Below are 22,455 nucleotides of genomic sequence, written 5' to 3'. Positions count from 1 at the left end.
CTTTAATCTCCTCCCTATCCACCTAACTTTCCCTGTAGAGTCTCATCTATTACCAGCCAGCTTGTACTCCTTCCCATCCCTTCACCTTCTTATCCTGGTTTCTGCCCCCTTCCATCTGAGTCCTGATGAAAGGTCTCAGCCAGAAAGTCGACTGTTTATGTCCCTCCACAGATACTGCCTGCCTTGCTGAGTTCCTCCAGCATTTTGTGTATGTTGCTCAAGATTTCCAGCATCGCAGAATTTCATGTTCACAACAATCTGCAGTTTCTTGCATTCGTGCTGAGCAGTTGCCATACCAAGCCATTATACGTCCAGATCAAATGCTTTCTATGGTGCATCGATAAGAAATATAGAATTTACAAATTAACTGAATGCTTGCTTCTTCAGCTTTCAGCCTCAATTTATTCTTCTATTGCAAATCCAAATTTGTGGCATGGTCACGATAAATGAACCAATCCAATTAATGTGGCCAGGTATCAGCAGAAACACAGCACTCATTACTTATGTATGTGGTCTTAGGAGAGGGATATAAAATGATTGCAAAATTGATCATCTAATCTAAAATAAATGTTTTTTAAAACTGCATCAAAGGGATATCAGAATATGTTCATTGAACAGTAAAGAACATCTACATGCATATTTCCTTTCGTGCAAAATCATTTTCAGTTTGGGTCATCCTGACCAGAAGTTTAATCATGCCCCTGTTTGTATAAACAAACAGGGGCATGATTGACTTTGAATTTACAGCATGACCTGTTTTCTCAGTCAAACTGATTAGAGACTTGACACAGAAAGGTAAGTACACCTGACCCATTTCTGAGGAACACCAAGCACTTGTTTCAAGTTATAATTTAAATTATATTCACTCTGAAGCACAATTTCAGTAGAGGAAGAAAAATATTATTTGAATACAAGATCTCATGTGCAGTAGAGATGTAAAACATAAACCAACAGACTTTTTTCTTTTGCTTTCATCGATAGACATCAACAGCTATATTACCATACCAGAGGGAGGAGGAAGAAGAGCAGAGAGCGTAACTAGCATACAATTCACTCGACGCTCTATGCCAGCTTGATTGAAAAGAACAACATTGGACAGGCAGATTGAAGCAAAGAATGAATAATACTTGGCTCAACAATGTAGATGTACTGAGATGTGCCAATGAGCTAGTCTGAGAGAGCAGTTTGTGTAAAGCAAAGAATTTGAATTTATGAGGCACCTTTCCTCTCTATGTTGCATTCCAAATTGTTTCACCTATGCTATTGAGGGACCCACTGCAAATGCCTGCTTTATGATTTTCCCTTCAAGATAATCAACAACACTATGGTGAAGCAGGCAATGGCCATAGATCAGAACAAAGAATGAAATACTTCTGAACTGTGATTGACTGCAGTACAGACAACTATTGCAAGTACTCACAGTCAACAATCTGGAGGTTAATCTGAAGATACTGACCATGAGGTTATGTCAGCTAACTGACAGAATAACTCCTTATGTGTCTCTAAATGACATTTCCTTTTGTAAACTCATTTGAAAATGTTCTCTAGAGTTTCAGGCTGAGCTATAAGCTCATCCCCTGGGATAGCTGGAACTCTTCATCTTCTAACTTAAGTATATGATACCAATCAAACCAAGTTAATTGAAGGATAAATGGATATACTCACCCCTTCTTCACAGCATTGCGCTCTAAAATTCAATTGGTAAATTTAAGTCAACAGTGAAGCTGACCAAGACTTCAATATCACATCTAGCTCCCAAATGGAGATCAGACTTCCCATCAAAATGGCACCTGCGTACAATGCTCCTTCAGTCGACATCTTCTGGGTAGACGAAGAAGCCATATTTCACTTCTGTTAATGTCTTTTACATTTGTTTTTTGTCTTGAATGTGACCCTGGAACTGTTGGGAGCCTGTGACTTGTAGTTTGGAGATCGTTTGGGTGTTCCAGCTCTCTGCGGTCTCCGAGAGGATTCCAAGAGGCAGAGGCAGCATGTGTGAACGTCGTGGCAAGAAGGCTGCAAGCCAATGTTCAATCCACTTTGCCAATTAATGCTTCCATTGTGCACAGATTAAAGTGATGAGAGAGATTGAAACATCAAGGCCAATGCAAAAGTGAGTACCAGCTACCTGCCTATTGATCACTAGTGAGATCATTCTGCTGCCGGAGAGGGGAGACTGCTTCTTGATCACTGCTGGGATCAAACCATTACGCTTTTTGATTGCTGGGGGAAATCGGTCTGCTGCTGAAGCGGGGAGACACTGCTTTTTGATCACAGGAGGGATTGTTGTACTACGGAGAGGGGAGACTGCTTTTTGATCACTGGTGAGATTGCTCTACTACGGAGAGGGGAGACTGTCTTTTGATTGCTGGGGGATTACACTGCTACCGGAGAAGAGAGACATTCCTTTTGATCACTGGTGGGATCGCTCTGCTACTGGACAGGGGAGACTATCTTTTGATTGCTGGGGAAATCACTCTGCTGGTGGAAAGGGAAAGGCCTGCTGCTGTGCCAGAAGAATGACACCGAGGTTTTCTGCATTTTGGAAACGGACTTGGACTATAGACCTTATATTTTTTTTATATCCTGTGCTTTTTGCCTTTTCACTCTTGTCTTATTTTGTGTGCGAGGGAGGGTGATTTGGGGGGGTTGATGTGCCTGTTTCATTTTTGTTCATTTTTTTGTGCGGGGAGGAAGGATTTGGGTTGATGATTGTGCTGCTATTCTTTTCTTTCGTGGCTATCTGAAGAAGAAGAATTTCAGAGTTGTATACTTTGATAACAAATGTACCTTTGAACATTTGACTACATATACTTAGTGGACACTTCATGGTGTCATGGTCCCGATCGTTAATTCCCTATCCTGCTCCTAATTTCCTTCGATTATGCCTTGATTCCGACCGTTAATTTCCCATTTACTGCTAGTTCTCTTTGATGATGGCACACCTGGGTTCCATCAAGACCTGCAGCATAAGAACCCTGGCGTTACAATCATTAGTCGCCAAATTGTTGGTCTTCTTCCTGTGAGATAACTACGTTTCCCGACTGCTTCGAACCATTTGTTCTAAGTTTAGCTCCAGTTTCAAGGTTTACCGATGAGATTCCATTTCTCTGAGTCAAGGCTCCATGTCAAGACTCCATATCAGGGCTCCGTGTCAAGATCCCTCCTGTTTGCTGTTTGGCATTTACACCCGTGTGAACATCCAATCTCAATCTCCATGCCTGTGTCCGGCACTTGGGTTCGCTTCATTCGCTCCTTGCAACAGAACGATCTGGCCGCAATGGACCCAGCAGACACGAAGACCCTGCAACAAGCCCTCGCCAGCCAGGGCTCCCTACTGGGTCTACATGATCAAATTCTCTGGGATGTCATGGAGAACCTCCATTCCCTGTCTGCTAACATAACGAAGATCAGTGACCAGGTGGACCGTGTATCCACTAATCTTATCCCATCCTCTCCTGGAACTCTGTCAAACGAGTCCAGACAGTCTGTAGTGGCAACCCCCTACGTGTCAGCAACACCCCAGCCAACGGAACTGCACATACCTGAACCAGAACACTACGCTGGGAATTTGGGGAAGTGCCGGGCCTTCCTTCTGCAATGCTGATTTCTGCATTTCTGAATGGACAAGGGAATCACGTAGGGAGCGATCCCTGCGGAAAGCAGAGAGAGGCGGGGAGGGAAAGATATGCTTAGTGGTGGGATCCCATTGGAGGTGGCGGAAGTTACGGAGAATAATATCTTGGACCCGGAGAAGGGCCTTCCTTCTGCAATGATGACTTCGATCAGCAGTCATCCACGTACTCCACAGACAAGTCAAAGGTAGCTTATATCATGGCTCTGTCGCAGGAAAGTGCCTTAACATGGGCTACAGCTACACACATCAAAGTTGCTGGTGAACGCAGCAGGCCAGGCAGCATCTCTAGGAAGAGGTGCAGTCGACATTTCAGGCTGAGACCCTTCGTCAGGACTAACTGAAGGAACAGTGAGTAAGAGATTTGAAAGTTGGAGGGGGAGGGGGAGATCCAAAATGATAGGAGAAGACAGGAGGGGGAGGGATGGAGCCAAGAGCTGGACAGGTGATTGGCAAAAGGGATACGAGAGGATCATGGGACAGGAGGTCCGGGAAGAAAGACAAGGGGTGGGGGGGAACCCAGAGGATGGGCAAGGGGTATATTCAGAGGGAGAAAAAGGAGAGTGAGAGAAAGAATGTGTGTATAAAAGTAAGTAACAGATGGGGTACGAGGGGGAGGTGGGGCCTTAGCGGAAGTTAGAGAAGTCGATGTTCATGCCATCAGGTTGGAGGCTACCCAGACGGAATATAAGGTGTTGTTCCTCCAACCTGAGTGTGCCTTCATCTTTACAGCAGAGGAGGCTGTGGATAGACATGTCAGAACGGGAATGGGATGTGGAATTAAAATGTGTGGCCACTGGGAGATCCTGCTTTCTCTGGCGGACAGAGCGTAGATGTTCAGCGAAACGATCTCCCAGTCTGCGTCGGGTCTCGCCAATATATAAAAGGCCACATTGGGAGCACCGGACGCAGTATATCACCCCAGCCGACTCACAGGTGAAGTGTCGCCTCACCTGGAAGGACCGTTTGGGGCCCTGAATGGTGGTAAGGGAGGAAGTGTAAGGGCATGTGTAGCACTTGTTCCGCTTACAAGGATAAGTGCCAGGAGGGAGATCAGTGGGGAGGGATAGGGGGGACGAATGGACAAGGGAGTCACGTAGGGAGCGATCCCTGCGGAAAGCAGAGAGAGGCGGGGAGGGAAAGATATGCTTAGTGATGGGATCCCATTGGAGGTGGCGGAAGTTACGGAGAATAATATCTTGGACCCGGAGGCTGGTGGGGTGGTAGGTGAGGACTAGGGGAACCCTATTCCTAGTGGGGTGGTGGGAGGATGGAGTGAGAGCAGATGTACATGAAATGGGGGAGATGCATTTAAGAGCAGAGTTGATAGTGGAGAAAGGGAAGCCCCTTTCTTTAAAAAAGGAAGACATCTCCCTCGTCCTAGAATGAAAAGCCTCATCCTGAGAGCAGATGCGGCGGAGACGGAGGAATTGCGAGAAGGGGATGGCGTTTTTACAAGAGACAGGGTGAGAAGAGGAATAGTCCAGGTAGCTGTGAGAGTCAGTAGGCTTATAGTAGACATCAGTGGATAAGCTGTCTCCAGAGACAGAGACAGAAAGATCTAGAAAGGGGAGGGAGGTGTCGGAAATGGACCAGGTAAACTTGAGGGCAGGGTGAAAGTTGGAGGCAAAGTTAATAAAGTCAACAAGTTCTGCATGCGTGCAGGAAGCAGCGCCAATGCAGTCGTCGATGTAGCGAAGGAAAAGAGGGGGACAGATACCAGAATAGGCACGGAACATAGATTGTTCCACAAAGCCAACAAAAAGGCAGGCATAGCTAGGACCCATACGGGTACCCATAGCTACACCTTTAGTTTGGAGGAAGTGGGAGGAGCCAAAGGAGAAATTATTAAGAGTAAGGACTAATTCCGCTAGACGGAGCAGAGTGGTGGTAGAGGGGAACTGATTAGGTCTGGAATCCAAAGAGAAGCGTATAGCTTTGAGACCTTCCTGATGGGGGATAGAAGTATATAGGGACTGGACATCCATGGTGAAAATAAAGCGGTGGGGGCCAGGGAACTTAAAATCATCGAAAAGTTTAAGAGCGTGAGAAGTGTCACGAACATAGGTCGGAAGGGATTGAACAAGGGGGGATAAAACAGTGTCGAGGTATGCAGAAATGAGTTCAGTGGGGCAGGAGCAAGCTGAGACAATAGGTCGGCCAGGACAGGCAGGTTTGTGGATCTTGGGTAGGAGGTAGAAACGGGAAGTGCGAGGTGTGGGAACTATAAGGTTGGTAGCAGTGGATGGGAAATCCCCTGAGCGGATAAAGTTGGTGATGGTGTGGGAGACAATGGCCTGGTGCTCCTTAGTGGGGTCACGATCAAGGGGTAAATAAGAGGAGGTATCCGCAAGTTGTCGCTGTGCCTCGGCAAGGTAGAGGTCAGTACGCCAGACTACAACAGCACCCCCCTTATCTGCGGGTTTAATAATGTTAGGATTAGTGCGGAGGGAGTGGAGAGCAGAGCGTTCTGAAGGAGTGAGGTTGGAATGGGGACAAGGCGCGGTGAAGTCGAGACGGTTGATGTCCCGTCGGCAGTTAGCGATAAAGAGATCCAGAGCAGGCAGAAGACCAGAGCGGGGTGTCCGTGAAGAAGAGGAGGGTTGAAGATGGGAGAAGGGGTCATCGGTGGGGGTGGAAGAGTCCTTGCCGAAGAAGTAGGCTCGGAGACGAAGACGGCGGAAGAAGAGTTCCGCATCATGGCAAATGCGGAACTCGCTGAGGTGTGGGTGAAGGGGGACAAAGGTGAGGCCCTTACTGAGGACCGAGCATTCTGCCTCCGACAGTTGAAGGTCGGAGGGGATGGTAAAGACCCGGCACGGATGAGAGCTCGGATCAGAGGCGGGAGGGGGGAGGCTGGGAGTGTCAGTGGAGAGGGGAGGGTTGGGGTGAGAGGAAGATGGAGCCTCTGAGGACCCAGGAGCTGACGATGGGATCTGAAGGAGACGGGGTTGCAGAGTATTGGTGGGGGAAGGGGAGACGGGAGTCACAACAGCAGCACATAAAGACCCGGCCTGGGGTTCAAGGCTGGCGTCGCAGTTGGTGGTTGCGCAATCGCTGTGAAGGTGTCCATGGTCGTTGCTGGAATCCGGGTTTTGAATATGCCCTGAGGTGTTGGAGCCGGCGAGATCAGTGGCAGGGGCCGCAATCTGAAGTTCATGCCTGCTAGCGTCGGGGCTGGCAGGCTCTGGAGTCCGTAGATGTAGGATCTTGCGATCTTTGCCTAACATGACAAAGTCAAAAAAACGGCGATTGCAGGTGTGAATCCGACGGAGGATGAAATAACGGGTAGGACCATTACAGACGGTGAAGAAAGTGTCCCGAAGGTGTGGAAGGGTCTGGGATAGGGACACCAAGTACCTCCTCATGGCGGAGAGAGTCGCCTTCAGAGCTTGACGGGAGAAGCGACGGGAGGCAGAGTCAATAAAATGTGAGTACCTGAGATCCTCAGAAGGTCCAAATTGAGAGGCTCGGAAACGAATCCTAAAGCCAACTGGAGTAAGTTAGCAACGGAGGCACGTTCCAAGAAAGGATATATGGCTGTGATAGCGAGTCTGAGTCAAAATGTGGTCAAAAAGTTGAAGAGCCGAAGAAATTACAGATGGGGAGCAGTGAGAGATGGTTTCACTGAACTCCCGTCGAAGAGAGGATCTAAACTTCTTCGGTGTAGGCATCACCAGAAGAGGCTTCGCAGTAGTGAATTTAAAAACACAAACAACAGGAATTCTGCAGATGCTGGAAATTCAAGCAACACAAATCAAAGTTGCTGGTGAACGCAGCAGGCCAGGCAGCATCTCTAGGAAGAGGTGCAGTCGACGTTTCAGGGCTACAGCTGTCTGGGATAATCAACCAGAAACCTGCTCTTCTTTCTCCACCTTTATCACAGAAATGAGAAAGATCTTTGACCACCCTGTCCATGGTAAAGATGCCGTTAAGCGTTTACTCTCTCTCCGTCAGGACTCAAGCAGCGTTGCCAAATATTCCGTAGAGTTCCAGACGTTACTGGCCGACTGGGGTGGAACGACGAGGCACTCCAAGGGGTATTTCAGGATGGTCTCAGTGACAGGGTAAAAAACGAGTTGGTGGCAAGAGATGAGACCAACAGCCAGGATTCCTTAATCTCCCTAGCCACCAGGTTAGACAATCATCTTTGAGAATGCCACAGGGAAAGAACTGGTCGTCTACCATCTTTGGCCACTCTACGGCACTCATTTCTGCCTCCCACAAGAACAAGCCCCTCTCCTTCTCTTGCTCCTAGGGTAGCTCCCAGCCCGGCCGTTTCCACCGCCCCAGCAGAGTAACCCATGCAGCTGGGTCGGAATTGCCTTTCCCCCACCGAATGACTACGGAGATTGAGAGCCGGTGAGTGTCTATATTGCAGCCAATTCGGCCACTTCTGTGCTACCCTTCCCTTTCAGCCAAAGAGGGAAGTCCTGCCTGTAGAAAGGGGGACCCTGGTGAGCTAGACAACATTCCCTTCCGTCCCCCGAAACCGGATGCAGATACCAGCTACCTTATGTTACAACCAACGGTCCCTGTCTCTGTCAGCTCGAGTGGACTCCGGTGCTGAGGGAAACCTTCTGAATGAAGACATAGTTTCCCAGGCCGGAACCCCTCGGGAGCCTTTGAGTGCCCCTCCAGAATCCCGGGCACTGGACGGTAGACTTCTGGCCCGAGTCACACACTGCACACCACCCGTCTCTTATTCTCTCCAGAAACCATCAGGAGCATGTACAATTTAACTTAATTTCCTATTCTCAAGCTCCTATGGTACTTGGGTATCCCTGGTTGGACCGCCATATTCCTCACATCGACTGGTCCACTGGGAAGATAGCCAGCTGGAGTCCGTTCTGTCACTCCACATGTCTACAGTCGGCCCTGTCCCCTGTGAAAGTCACCGCGACCTCGTCTGCCTCTGAAACCCCTGACTCATCCAAGGTTCCAGCAGAGTATCACGACCTGGGACAAGTGTTTAGTAAACAACGGGCCCTTTCCCTGCCTCCACACCGACCTTACGATTGTGCTATTGCCATTCTCCCCAGAGCTCCTTTACCCACCAGCCGGCTGTATAACCTGTCCCGGCCAGAAAGGGAAGCAATGGAAGCTTAATTAAATGAATATCTCGCGGCGGGCATTATCCGACCCTCATCGTCCCCTGTTGGTGCAGGTTTCTTCTTTGTGGGGAAGAAAGACAGTTCACTGCGCCTCTGCATTGACTACCGGGGCCTGAGTAGCATAACCGTTGTAGCCCCCTGGTAAGCCTCAGGATCGCTCGGCTTGCTTTCGTCTAGGGGGAGCAGCCTTCGGCCCCACCAAACTGGCTAACCAGTTTGTGCAGATGCTGTGTGACGTACCCCACCACGCCAAATAACAGATAGTATACCATATGCGATTAGATGATTACACTTTATAAATCTTACTGGAACTATGTAATTAATAGAGATACAATATAAAAGGGAAAGTAAAGGGCGCCAAACTTATCAGAGTTCAACCACTTCGTGCACAACCGTTAGAGCTCAATTAACGGGGTCCTCTTTCCACCATTCGATCTCCTCCGACCACCTCGACCCGCCGCCTGGGACCAACCACGGTGGTCGACCAGACGCTCCACACGAGTCTGTCCTCGTCTCCTTTCCTCGCTGAAGACCCCGGGCTTCGAACTCTCGCTCAGGGTCCGTTCTGTCGCCCAGCTTACAGCATCGCGTCTCCTCTCTCTGTCCCCATCGCGCCTTCTGCCCCAAAGCCCGCGAAAACAATAGCTTACAGACACACAAGAAAGAATAACATCTATCCCAAAGCAAATGAATACAATTCTCTCTATCAGTAATTATAACCCAAACAAGCTGCTATAAAGAAGCACTTTCTCAGCAGTTAACATAACAAAGAAGCTGTTTTTATTAGCCTTGCAGTAACATAAAAGAAGAAACCCCTTACACTGTAAAGAACAAATATCCACTACCCCTTCTCAACTCTGCTTTCGAACCACTTCACGGAGCCACCATCTTCTCCAAGTTGGACCTATGAAGTGCCTATCATATGGTCAGGATAAGGGAGGGAGATGAGAGGAAAACAGCGTTCAACACCCCTCTTGGTCACTTCAAATACCTGGTCATGCTATTCAGCCTCACCAATGCTCCTGCCATTTTCCAAGCCCTGATAAATGATATCCTTAGAGATTTTATTAACCGTTTCGTGTTTGTTTATTTGGATGACATCCTAATCTTCTCCAGCAGTCTTCAGGAACACACACCACGTCCATCAAGTTTTGCAGAGGCTTTGGGAGAACAAACTATTCATAAAAGCTGAGAAGTGTGAGTTTCACGTTCCTTCTGCCAGTTTCTCAGGATACATCATTGAGAGCGGGCAAGTGAGGGTGGATCCCGAAAAAATCTGGGCGGTGGCGGAGTGGCCAACACCCACAACACTCAAGCAATTTCAGCGATTTCTGGAGTTCGCAAACTTTTATCGTCGTTTCATCGGGGATTACAGCCGGGTGGCAGCGCCCCTTACACAACTCACCTCTTCTGAGACCCATTTTCACTGGACCCCGAAGCAGATGCTGCCTTCTCGGAGCTGAAGAGACGTTTCACCTCCACTCCCATCCTGGTTCAACCAGACCCCTCTTGTCAATTCATTGTGGAGGTTGACACCTCTGACTCTGGGGTGGGAGCGGTCCTCTCACAACGTTCAGGCCCTGACCAAAAACTTCGTCCCTGTGCCTTCTTTTCTCACCGGCTGTCCGCCCCTCCCCTCTGAATGAAATTACGACATAGGGAACCGGGAGTTACTGGCGGTCAAATTTGCTTTGGAGCAGTGGAGGCACTGGCTGGAGGGAGCAGAACATCCATTTATCGTCTGGACCGATCAGAAGAACCTCACATATATCCAAATCACCAAACGCCTGAATTCCCTCCAAGCCCGTTGGGCATTATTTTTTGGCTGGTTCAGATTCGCACTCACCTATCGTCCGGGGTCCAAGAATGGGAAGCCCGATGCTCTCTCCCGTCAATATGTTTCCGTGGAGGGCCTTCCCAACCCCGAGACCATCCTGTGTAGTTGCTGCCCTCACCTGGGTGATCGAATCCATAGTCAAAGAGGCCCAACGGACTCAACCTGACCCAGGCAACAGACCCTCCAATCGCCTCTTTATGCCCGAATCTGTTCGGTCTCAGGTTCTCCAGTGGGGGCATACTTCTCGTTTTGCCTGCTATCCCGGGATCGATCGGACTCTGTCCCTTATGAAGAGACGTTTCTGGTGGCCCTCCATGGACGCTGACACCTGTTCCTTCATCTCTGCCTGTTCTGTTTGTGCCCACGGAATAGCCTCCCACCGACCACCTGCTAGATTGCTTCGTCCCTACCTGTCCCTAACCACCCTTGGTCTTACATTGCGCTGGATTTTGTTACTGGACTACTCCTTTCACATGGAAACACTGCCGTACTCACCGTGGTGGACTGCTTCGCTATAGCTGTGCGCTTCCTAGCCCTTTCCAAACTCCCTACAGCTTGTGAAACAGCCGACCTTCTCGTCCATCACGTCTTCCGCCTTCACAGGATTCCCTCTGACATTATTTCTGACCAGGGTCCCCAATCCATCTCTCAAGACTGGAGATCTTTTTGTCAAGCCCTTGGAGCCTCAGTAAGTCTGTTGTCCGGCTTTCATCCACAGACAAACAGTCAAACAGAATGAGTTAACCAGGACTTGGAAGCAGCACTGTGCTGCATAACTGCCAACAACTGTCTTCCTGGAGCACCCATCTCGCTTGGGTAGAGTACGCCCACAACTCCCTGGTCAGCACTGTCACCGAATGTCTCCCTTTGAATGCTCACACGGTTACCAACCCCCTCTGTTCTCCGCTCATGAAGATGACATTGCTGTGCCTTCAGTTCAGGCCCATCTCTGACGGTGCTGCAAGATCTGGAACGACACACGCGTGGCCCTGCTCCGCTCAACCAACCGCAACCAGAGGATCGCCAATCGCTATCGGATTTCTGCACCCGATTATCGGCCTTTGGCTCTCTTCTAAAGACATCCCCCTCATCCGTGATTTCCATCGGGACAATCCGGACAAGCCTGGTATATCGCCTGTAAGCTCCCGTTTTTGGGGGGGGGGCAGGGGGGTACTGTCATGGTCCCAGTCGTTAATTCCCTATCTTCCTCCTAATTTCCTTTGATTATGCCTTGATTCCGACTGTTAATTTCCCATTTACTGCTAATTCTCTTTGATAACGGCACAGCTGGGTTCCATCAAGACCTGCAGCATAAGAACTCTGGCGTTACAACCATTAGTCGCCAGATTGTTGTCTTTTTCCTGTGAGATAACTACATTTCCCAACCACTTAGAATCGTTTGTTCTAAGTTTAGCTCCAGTTTCAAGGCTTACCTATGAGACTCCGTTTCTCTGAGTCAAGACTCCATATCAGGGCTCCGTGTCAAGATCCCTCCTGTTTGTTATTTGGCATTTACGCCCCTGTGAACATCCAAACTCAATCTCTGTGCTTGTGTCCGGCACTTGGGTTCACTTCCTTCGGTCCTTGCAACACATGGGTTTCCTCCTGCACTTTTCAAAGTGGTCACTGAGTGTATGTTCATAGTCTTCTGCTACTGCTGTCGCCTATCTACTTCAAGGTTCAATGTGTTCTTCTATCAACAACTGTGTTAATGCGTAGTTATTTGAGTTACTGTCAACTTGAACCAGCCTGGCCATTCCCCTCTGACCTCTCTCATTAATAAGGCACTCTCGCCTAAAGAACTGCCACTTAATGGGTATTTTTTTTCCGTTTTTCAAACCATTCTCTGTAAATGCCAGAGACCATTGTACATAAAAATCCCAGGAGATCAGCAGTTTTTAAAATACTCAAGCCACCCCGTCCAACACCAACAATCATTCCATGATCAAAGTCACTTAAATCACATTTCTTCTTCATTCTGATGGTATGTCTGAGCAACTAAATCTCTTGACCATGTCTGCATGGTTTTATGCATTGAGTTGCTACCACATGATTGGCTGATTAAGATACTTGCAATAACGTGCAGTTGCACAGATATACCTAATAAAGTGGCCACTGAGTGTACTCACACTATCGAAAACACACCATTCCCATTCTATAACTACGACGGGTGATTGATAAGTTTGTGGCCTAATGTAGAAGTAGTCAATTTTAGAAAACCTAGCATATTTATTTTTCCTACATGTACACACTTAGTCCAGCAGTCGTGGAGCATACGGGTCCCTTCTTTGTAGAAGTCGGCATCATGGACCTCCAGAAGTGGTCCATAGCAGGGGTGATTGATAAGTTTGTAGACTAAGGTAGAAAGAGATGAGTTATTAACTTCAAACTTTCTGCATACTGCATGTGCATGTAACGAGAGCAGTATAACTCATCTCCTTCTACCTTAGGCCACAAACTTATCAATCGCCCCTGCTATGGACCACCTGGAGGCCCAAGATGCTCTCAGTACAAGCATGTGCAGTTCAACTCTTTAAGTGATTATGCAGAAAGTTTGAAGTTAATAACTCATCTCCTTCTACTTTAGCCCACAAACTTATCAATCACCCCTGCTGTGGATCACTTCTACAAAGAAGGGATCTGTATGCTCCATGACCGCTGGACTAAGTGTGTAAATGTAGGAAGGGACTATGTTGGAAAATAAGTGTGCTAGGTTTTCTAAAAGTGACTCCTTCTACCTTAGGCCACAAACTTATCAATCACCCCTCATATGTCTGACCATGTTCTCAAATCATCTTACATTGATCCCTTTGCAGCCACTTCTTGGTTTATTCTTCCAACACAATGGTCACTGGCTTGCCAAGACTTATCCCCAGAACTAAAATATATGCTTAACTTGGCAGACCATCTTCTCTACTCTTAAATTATCAACTTCTTTGAAATTTTTCTGGGGTCTTGCCATGCTTTGGGAATTTGCTTTTCCCTGCTTACTTCTCCAGTTGAGTGAAATGTTAATTGTGGTATGCTGCATAGTTATATTTGCAATGAATTCCTGAGAGCCATTCACATGCTTCTATACATAGTCCTAATAACATACTTGTATCACTTGCATTCTGTTGCTGGCAGCATCAATTACTTGTTCAGCACTGCATATTGATATGGAACTTCCATAGATCCGTGTTTGCTACTCCACACATACCATTTTAGGAGGCCGTTTATCATAGTGCTGGCTGACCACTTTGTTTCGGCTTACGTAGTGAGTAGCAGTGAGGTCTTCAGGATCTCACTAATGATGGGGCTGCAACAATTTCTTTCTTTTTACAGCTGATGTAGACACACATCACAAAATAGATATTACATCTTTTGCCGATGTTTACTCACTAAGCTGAAAACAACCATGTTCCTACAAGGCAAGATCTCCAAGTTAGTAGTGAAAACATTCACCTGAAACAAGGCAACCCCGTTTGTTTCACTGAGGAGTCATTTTGAGATTATGGGTCCAAGTTTTTGAAAGGTAAATTGAAGCTAAGATTCTTACTCAGGGACAAGGATGTGGTCATTGTTATCTACCAGAAAACAATGAACAAATTGTACATAAACTAGAAATGATCTTGATTAAACGAATTGTAACTCGAGGCTTAAAATAATTGAATCGCAAACAAAAGAAAATCGCAGATGCTGGAAATCCGAGTAACACACAAAAAATGTTGGAGTAACTCAGCAGGCCAGGCAGCATCTAGGAAAAGAGTACAGTTGACGTTCCTAGATGCTGCCTGGCCTGCTGAGTTTCTCCAGCATTTTGTGTGTATTGCTTAAAATAATTGGATTGTTTCACATCCATCACTGGTAGATTGAAAATGCAAGCCTACCTTCAGTTGATTAAGACCTATAATCCCAGTGGCATTTCTATTTAATGGCTTAGATGTTAATTTAGAATATCCTCATAATGGACATATCTGCCTATCAGCATTAAATTACAAAATAATTTCAATGTTGAATCTTCAGCTAAATTGCACATTGGGAATTTGAAATGGTTTTCTTTACTGCTTTCTGCATAGCACTCACACTTTTTGAGTACACTGCCAGATCAGACAAATATCTGTCAGTACAAAATTTAACAGTTTTCTAGGAAATTGGAAATTTATCCTTTTAAGTTTGTTACAAAGCCCTTTCCCAATCTGATTACTATATTTGAAACAAATCTAATGCTAAATTAGATAAATATGCAGTTTCATTGAGTTACACTGTTTCACTGTCTATAGCCAATGCAACAAAATTACGATAAATAAAAAGTACTTTTAAAATATAAACCGATAAAGACTCAGATGCTCCACTGAATTACTGAGCACATTCCTATTCGCAAGATTTTCACCCTGCTACCATATCCTTGACAATTATGCCTTATGATTTTCCGTGCAAAACGAACTGATTGAAAATTATATGGAGGATTTTCCCAAAATCCTGATGTGAGCTCTGATGCTTTGGTGACAAGTGTTGCCAAAAGAAAGTGCTGTGGGATGGATGAAATCACCAGAGAAACAGAGTTATTGGTAGATACAAAGCAGCTTCATTATTCGACACAAAAAGGTACAGCAGGCATCATACGGACGGAGACGCTTTCAGTAGAAAGGTCTGCTAGCCCAATCTTGGTTTGATATTTATATGCTAAACACAAAGGGCAATTCCTATTTACAAAATTATAGACAATGCTTTCTTTTGAAGCTACCTACAAAATACCAAACTTTCTGACTTCATCCTCTCCTCCAGACACCTGCATGTCTGGGTTGGTACTCACAGCCTTTAGGAGTGCAAGTTAAATCCACAATACATTTATTTGCTACTTTACATTCTAACATAGAGGACAATTCATATTTATAAAGTATAGATAATACTGTCTTCGAAACTACCTGTAAACTTCACACTTCCATCCGCAGCGTCTGGCTATTCACAGCTTTTAGGAAATACACTGCTGTGAACTCAATCCACAGTACTTTGTCAAACAGAAGACTGGGGGCCAGAGTCACTTAAGCGTAAATGAATCATCTACCCAAAAGCTCACTCTCTCTAACAGTCCCTCCTCTTGGCCCTCCTGGACAAAAAATAAATCTGTGCCAGGAAAGGCCAACCTAGGAGGATCTGCTCAAATAGGGCAGCAAAAACATCTTGTCTCGAAATCCCCCCCCCCCCAATTTTATGTGCCTCGATATCTATCCTAGCATTCCTTAATTGCTACCTACCAAATGTTAAGCAGAGAGGCTGTTCCAAGTCTTTAGAAATGCGGTTCCTTTCCTGTGCCTGTCGGCTCTTTCCCTGCAGGCTGACTGCAGCATAATCACATTCCTTTGTCTTCAGCCCTTCATCTTCTGGTCACTGAAACTCTCCTTCCAGGAGCACCTACAGCCCTTCTCATCGGTGTACAGGAAGGGGTTGGGGTGGCCTCTATGTAAATATCTGCAAGGACCGCTCCCCAGTGGCACCCCCTTTCCGAACTGCCCGTCGATCCCTGGCCCAACTGCTGAAAAGGGCCCAGCTCCTCAGACTGGGGGTGACTGCTTCCAGATGCCGTGTGCAGTCTGAAATGCCATCGAAGTGGTGGAACTTGCTGTCTCTGCTTTAACTCAAAAATCCCTCCCCATCTATTTTCCAATAATTTTCTATTCTATGCTATAAAATTAATCATCTACCTTCAGCAACCAGCCTTCTTTACAGAGTACCATCATCATCACACCTTAGCAGGCTACTCATGGTTTTCCAACACGTTCTCAGTGTCTTCTGCCACGCTCTCAGCGTTTTCTGCCTTTGCGTTTTCTCCGGGTATGTTTTCATCAGCTGTGGTCAGGTCTGGCACAGCCGGCTGGTGTTCCTCTCTTAGGTTCACTGTAATTACATGGTTAATAGGTACACGTGGTCCCCCGCTGTCTGTGGGAGCAACAAGAGGGTGAGTTGTATGCTTTAACCTGGGTCCAGTGTTTCCACTGGCTGCCTCGTCGAGTCTGAACACAGACACACATATCATTGGTTAAGAGTACCGTCTGTGGTCCTATCCACCTGGGGGAAAACCCCGGCCTTTCCGGCAGCACCCTCATCATAACTTGGTCACCGGGCTCTGGAAGACCCTTTCCCTCTCGCTTTCTCTGATCAGCGATTCGCTGTTATTGTTTCACTCGGTCCTTCAACACTTTAAGTTAGTTACAAATGTCTTTCACGTATTGTGTCATTCTATCCCTGTAAGCCCCAGGCTCCCCGCAACCCGTAATTACCCCATAAGGGAATCGCATTGCTCGCCCCATCAATAATTCATAGGGGCTGAGACCCAAAGTGCGGTTCGGGGTTGCGCACAATCTCATCAAGATTCCTGGTAATACATCAACCCATGTCTTTCCTGTCTCAGCTATAGCTATAGCTTTGATTGTTCGGTTCATCCTTTCTACCATCCCTGAACTCTGGGGGTGGTAGGGTACGTGGAACTATTGTCGAATCCCTAGCAGTCAACACATTTCCTTTATCACTTTCCCTGTGAAATGTGCTCCCTGATCTGAATCCACCTGAACTGAGGTTCCCCACCTTGGGAGGGTTTCCTGAACTAGGATCCATGCAGCGGTGTGGACGGTGCAGTCCCTTGTTGGGAAAGCCTCCACCCACTGGGTGAAGTGATCCATAATTACTAGACAGTAGCTTCTCCCCCTGCTTTTTGGCAGGGGCCCTGTGGAGTCTATCTGGATGTTTTCCCAGAGTCCCCTCGGCCGAGGCTGATTTGCCAGCTGTAGCTTTCTGCCCTTACCAGGGTTACGCTGGGCACAAATGATACAACGGTGGCAGAATTTCTCAACATTCCCGCCCATCCCTGGCCACCCCCAGTCCTGCCGAAGGGTTGTGATCATGCTCTGCCTCCCCTGATGCATCGCCCCATGATAAAACTTTAATAGTATCTGTCTAATACAGGGTAGGGCCACCGCTACTCTTTCCTCCCCACGCGTCCAGCACCCATCTGGTCCCTCCTTTGCTCATTTCCTCCTCCATTTTTCCTTCTTTTCTGCCTCAACCTCGTCATATAATTTTACTAAACTGGCTTCTGGCATTTCCTCCTGCACGCTTGCAATTTCACTTGCCTCTTACTCCCCTGCTGCCTTCTTTGTGGCGACATCTGCCCACTCATTTCCCTTCTGTTCCATGCTCTCACCCTTCTGGTGCGCTTTTACCTTCATCACTGCCACCTCTTCTGGCAGGCTCACTGCTTCCAGTAGCTGTTGTATTAGGTGCCCATGCTGAATATTAGCACCTGTTGAAGTTATGAATCGTCGTCGTGCCCAAGCCATTAGGTAATCATGCACCACCCCGAATGCATACTGGCTGTCGGTATATATATTTACCCGTCTGCCCTCACTGTAGTGTAGAGCTTCTATCAGGACTACCAGTTCTGCTACCTGAGCTGAGCAGACCCCGGCAGTGCTCCTGAAGCTAACTCTTCACCTGTTTCCTTTACCACGGCCCACCCAGTTCGTGGTTTCCCATCTACGTACCTCCTAGACCCATCTATAAAGACTTCATCTGTTGTTCCTTCCAGAGGTAGGTTCCTTCACACCGATATCTTCTTCCTTGACAATTCCTATTTGGCACTCGTGTGCTTCTCCCTCTGTTAGGATAGTGCTCGTGGGATTCTCCCCAGTGTCTCTAACTATAGTTACTGATTTGTCCTTTGGAATGAGTACTGCCTCCCAAGCTGCTCTTCAGCTTTCGGTGACTGCCCTCAGCCTCCCCGTGTTCAGGAGCTCTACAATGGTATGGGGTGTGTGTAGGATCAGTTGCCCCATCATTACAACTGGTTCACTTACTCGCACAGCCCACGCGGTGCAGTCTAAAGCTGCAACGCAGCGGGGAAGTCCTGTTGCAACGGGGTCCTGTTTCGTAGAGTAATAGGCCACCGGCCTAGTGTCTCCATGATCCTGCACTACTACCACGTTGTAGTACCCTCCCTCATTACTACAGTACAGGTGAAAGGGGCGAGCTGCATCTGGTAACCCTAACGTGGGTGCGGAAACCAGAGCTTTCTTGATTTCTGTAAAGGCCTTTTCCTCTTCTGACCCCCACTTTACTTCTTCCAGAAGGGGCTTCTCTCCTTTAATCAAGGCCTGTATCGGGGCGACGAGTGCTGAGAACCCTGGTATAAAATTTCGGCAGTAGTTAAAAAAAATCCATCACCTTCCTCACTCCCCTTACGTTGACTGGGCGGAGCATGGAGCTGATTGCCGAACGTCTGTCATCTGACATGTCCTTCCTCCTTTGGGAAATGGTGCAGCCCAGGTACTGTACGGTTTGTTTGCCTAGCTGAGCCTTCTGCAGACTGATTTTAAACCCCTCATCCTGCAGTACCTCTAAAACACTGGCCATCACTCCTAAATGGCCCGCTTCATCTTCCGAAGCAATGAGTAGATCATCTACATATTGTAAGATGGTCGACTGGTAGGGCATTAAATTGAGCTTTTTCAAAGTCTGCGCCATGACTTTATGAAAAATAGCTGGGTGATTGTGGAATCCCTGGGGAAGTCTGCCCACGTATACTGCCGCCCACCCAGGGAGAAGGCAAATCGGTCTTGGGATTCAGGTGCTAAGGGGAGCCCCAAAAACCCCTTAGCGATATCCAGGACTGAAAAAAGTTTATGTTGTGGAGACAGGCCATTCAGGATTGTCACAGGGCTCGCCACGATGGGATGCAATCTGGGCATGGTCTTATCAAGGGCGGTGTAGTCTGTTGTTAACCGATATGACCTGTCAGGTTTCTTTACTGGCCGTATAGGTGAGTTAGTAGTGGTCGCAGCCTCTATCCCCTGGTGTTTTAGTTCCTGCAATATACCCTGGACAGCTGCCAATGCGTCAGGCTTTATAGGATACTGCATATGGGGTTTATGCAGGTCCCCATCTTTTTAACTGGGTCTATCTTTACCCGCCCACAATCTTGCTTGTGTCTAGCCCACACAGCTGGGAACTGCTGTCAAAGTAACCCAAAGACACCATCCTGGCCCCAGTCTCTAATGATCGGGGCAACTGCGCCTATGCTAGCAAGGCTGTGTATTCTGTTGGTTGTACGCGTTCGCTGCTCCTGACTCGTCCATATCATTTCTCCTTTTCCTGAATCTATAACAGCTCCTGCTTCCCTCAGGATGTCTATTCCAAGGATCATGCCCTCATTATTTGGACATACCCAGAAATATACTGGAAGCCACACTCCCCCAATTTCTGGTATTTGCGACTCGCTTCTTTCTGCTTTTACTGTTTTCCCTCCTACACCCCTGGTATAACTGGCCTGTCCGGTTGTTGGTAAGGGTAAATCTGTTACCGATACCGATGCCCGTGTCCACTGACATACTGAATTGCCGTCCCCCTAACAATGCCGTTGTGTACATCCGCGGGTCACCAGCGCTGGCAGTGGAGTCCACTGCCACATCTTTCTCTGCCCTAAAAGGCGTCATTACTAGCGCTTTGATCTGATCGACAGTCAGACTGGTTGCTGATGGGGTGAGTGACTGGGTGTCTGCCGTGACCTTCGCCTGGGTTTTCCCCCTCCCGTTTGGACACTGTCTCCAGCCATGTTCCGATAGGCCACAGCTGTAGCATATCAACTCCTTCACTGTCTTATATCTGGTCCGGCAGTCCTTTGCTAGCTTCCCTGGCTGCCGGCAAGCAAAACAAACTCTCTGGGACATCACAGCAGCTGCATCCACTATACCCATTTTACAATTTCTCTTGCCTTTTCTTTGGTCTATCTCACTGGCCGATGAAACTATCACAGAGAAGTTGGACCCCACCGTTATGCCTAAATCTAAAACTTCCTGGTGGGCTGATCTCAGGCCTTCCTTCAGCATTTTTAGGAAGACTGGGTCGTCCCTCCCTGGATTATCCAACCCTGAATACTCCTCATATGCTCGGTATTTACGTTCTGCATAATCCATGGTTGTTTTGTCCGCCCTCTGGGTCATTGCCATTATCATTCCCCAGCTACTCTCGCCTCCCCCCAGCCACTGTCTCACTTCCCCTTTAAAGAAGTGATATCTTTCTTCATTACTGGCGCTCCCGGTAGTTGCCCATGTACCATCCCGCACCCCCTGGGCCATTCTGTCCCACATGTTCCTCGGGCACTTCGCTTTTACCAACGCATGTATATCTTTAGGGTGCATCTGGTGAATTTCAACCATTTCCTCGAGCTTACACCAGAATTCTGATTTCCCACAGGCGACTTTAAGTGAGGGCCACTCAGACAAGATGCTCTATTTCTCCCCGGGGGTGAAGGGCTTATGAATAGTCGTAATCAAGGTCAAGGGCTGGCTCGGATCATCAGGGTTCTCAACCTGACGTTGTCTGACCTCAATAGGTGCCATTCTGGTAGATCTATCTGGGTAAAACCTCTCCCTGAGATATCCCCACACTAATTCCCAAACTACGCAGAATATAAAAGACGGGTACCAGTTAAACAGCACATGGTTAAAACCACAGAGTATGTATTCCACAATCTGCCACTTTTGAGTACCCGAACTCATGATGCCTGCTGTATTCCTGTGCATCACACTTGCAAACACATACACTAAAATGCAGCTCCCCGAACGAGTATACACCTCCCTACTCTGGCATCTCGAACCGTACCATCAGTTACCACCTTTCGCAATTGGTGGCTCAGTCTTGCCAACGTACACACACACACATTACTTTATATCTAACAGTTCAGCTCTCCGCGTTCGTGATACCTTGTGTTCCCGTGTACCACTGACTGAACAGATCCAAGTGTGAGTGTTCTGGAAAAACACTCACCAACTTAGACTGCTAGGAATGCTGGCCACTTCTAACACCAAACGTTGCGGGGTGGATGAAATCACCAGAAAAACACAGTTACTGGTAGATACAAAGCAGCTTCTTTATTCGACACAACAAGGTACAGCAGGCATCATACGGATGGAAACGCTTTTGGTAGAGAGGTCTGTTAGCCCAATTTGGGCTTGATATTTATATACTAAATACAAAGGGCAATTCCTATTTACAAAGTCATAGACAATGCTTTCTTTTGAAGCTACATACAAAATATCAAACCTTCTGACTTCATCCTCTCCTCCAGACACCTGCCTGTCTGGGTTGGTACTCACAGCCTTTAGGAATGCAAGTTAAATCCACAATACACTTATTTGGTATTTTACATTCTAACAGAGGACAATTCATATTTATAAAGTATAGATAATACTGTCTTCGAAACTACCTGTAAACTTCACACCTCCATCTGCAGCGTCTGGCTATTCACAGCTTTTAGGAAATGCATTGCTGTGAACTCAATCCACAGTACTTTGTCAAAGAACAGAAGACTGGAGGCCAGATTCACCTAAATGTAAATGAATCATCTACCCAAACCGCACTCTAACTGAAAGCACAAAAATACCTCCCCTTGGCAGATGCTTATGACCAAAAGCATGGATTAAGATTTAGTGCAGACTTTGAAGAATGTTTTTTTTTCCATTCAGGGGAAAGTTAAACTCTGGAACACACTGCCTGAGGGGATGGTGGAGGCAAATACTCTTATAATCTTTCAGAAGTTCTTAGTGAGCACATCCGAGTGTTAGACTGCTAAAGGCGATTGGCCAAGAGCTGTAAGGTTGAATCACATAGAGGTTAACAGAGCAAAAGTAAAAAAAAATTCAGGCAGCCGTGTAACTGTCATGTATTAGATGGACTATGTGCAGGCAGAAGGGATCCATGTAATTAGGCATTATTAGCTTAATTAATGGACCAAAAAGCCTGCACCTGTACTGTACTGTTCTATGGCAAAACATAAACCAAAAACAATCGTTACCTGCTAAATACTGCCATGAGTGGCATTAAATCAGCCAGGTAAT

General features: G+C 47.2%; 2 protein-coding genes across 18 annotated transcripts in view; one reads left to right on the top strand and one right to left on the bottom strand.

Annotated features, from left to right (window-relative positions):
* LOC140193984 (protein GREB1-like) overlaps positions 1-22,455 on the bottom strand; it is a 458,873-nt gene that overhangs the window by 342,290 nt on the left and 94,128 nt on the right. The window lies entirely within an intron of this gene.
* LOC140193986 (uncharacterized) overlaps positions 1-22,455 on the top strand; it is a 62,612-nt gene that overhangs the window by 29,429 nt on the left and 10,728 nt on the right. For 2 of the 4 annotated variants that reach the window (XR_011885014.1, XR_011885012.1), the window contains exon 4: positions 982-3,985. The gene's annotated coding sequence lies outside the window, so the exon portion shown is untranslated. Of the gene's footprint in view, positions 1-981; positions 11,723-22,455 lie in introns of all 4 variants that reach the window. The other 2 variants (XR_011885011.1, XR_011885010.1) reach the window with 1 other exon arrangement.

Source organism: Mobula birostris, chromosome 2 (assembly GCF_030028105.1).
Source record: "Mobula birostris isolate sMobBir1 chromosome 2, sMobBir1.hap1, whole genome shotgun sequence".
NCBI lineage: Eukaryota > Metazoa > Chordata > Chondrichthyes > Myliobatiformes > Myliobatidae > Mobula > Mobula birostris.
Note: the sequence above shows the minus strand (reverse complement) of the source record. Positions and strands in the feature narration are given on the sequence as shown.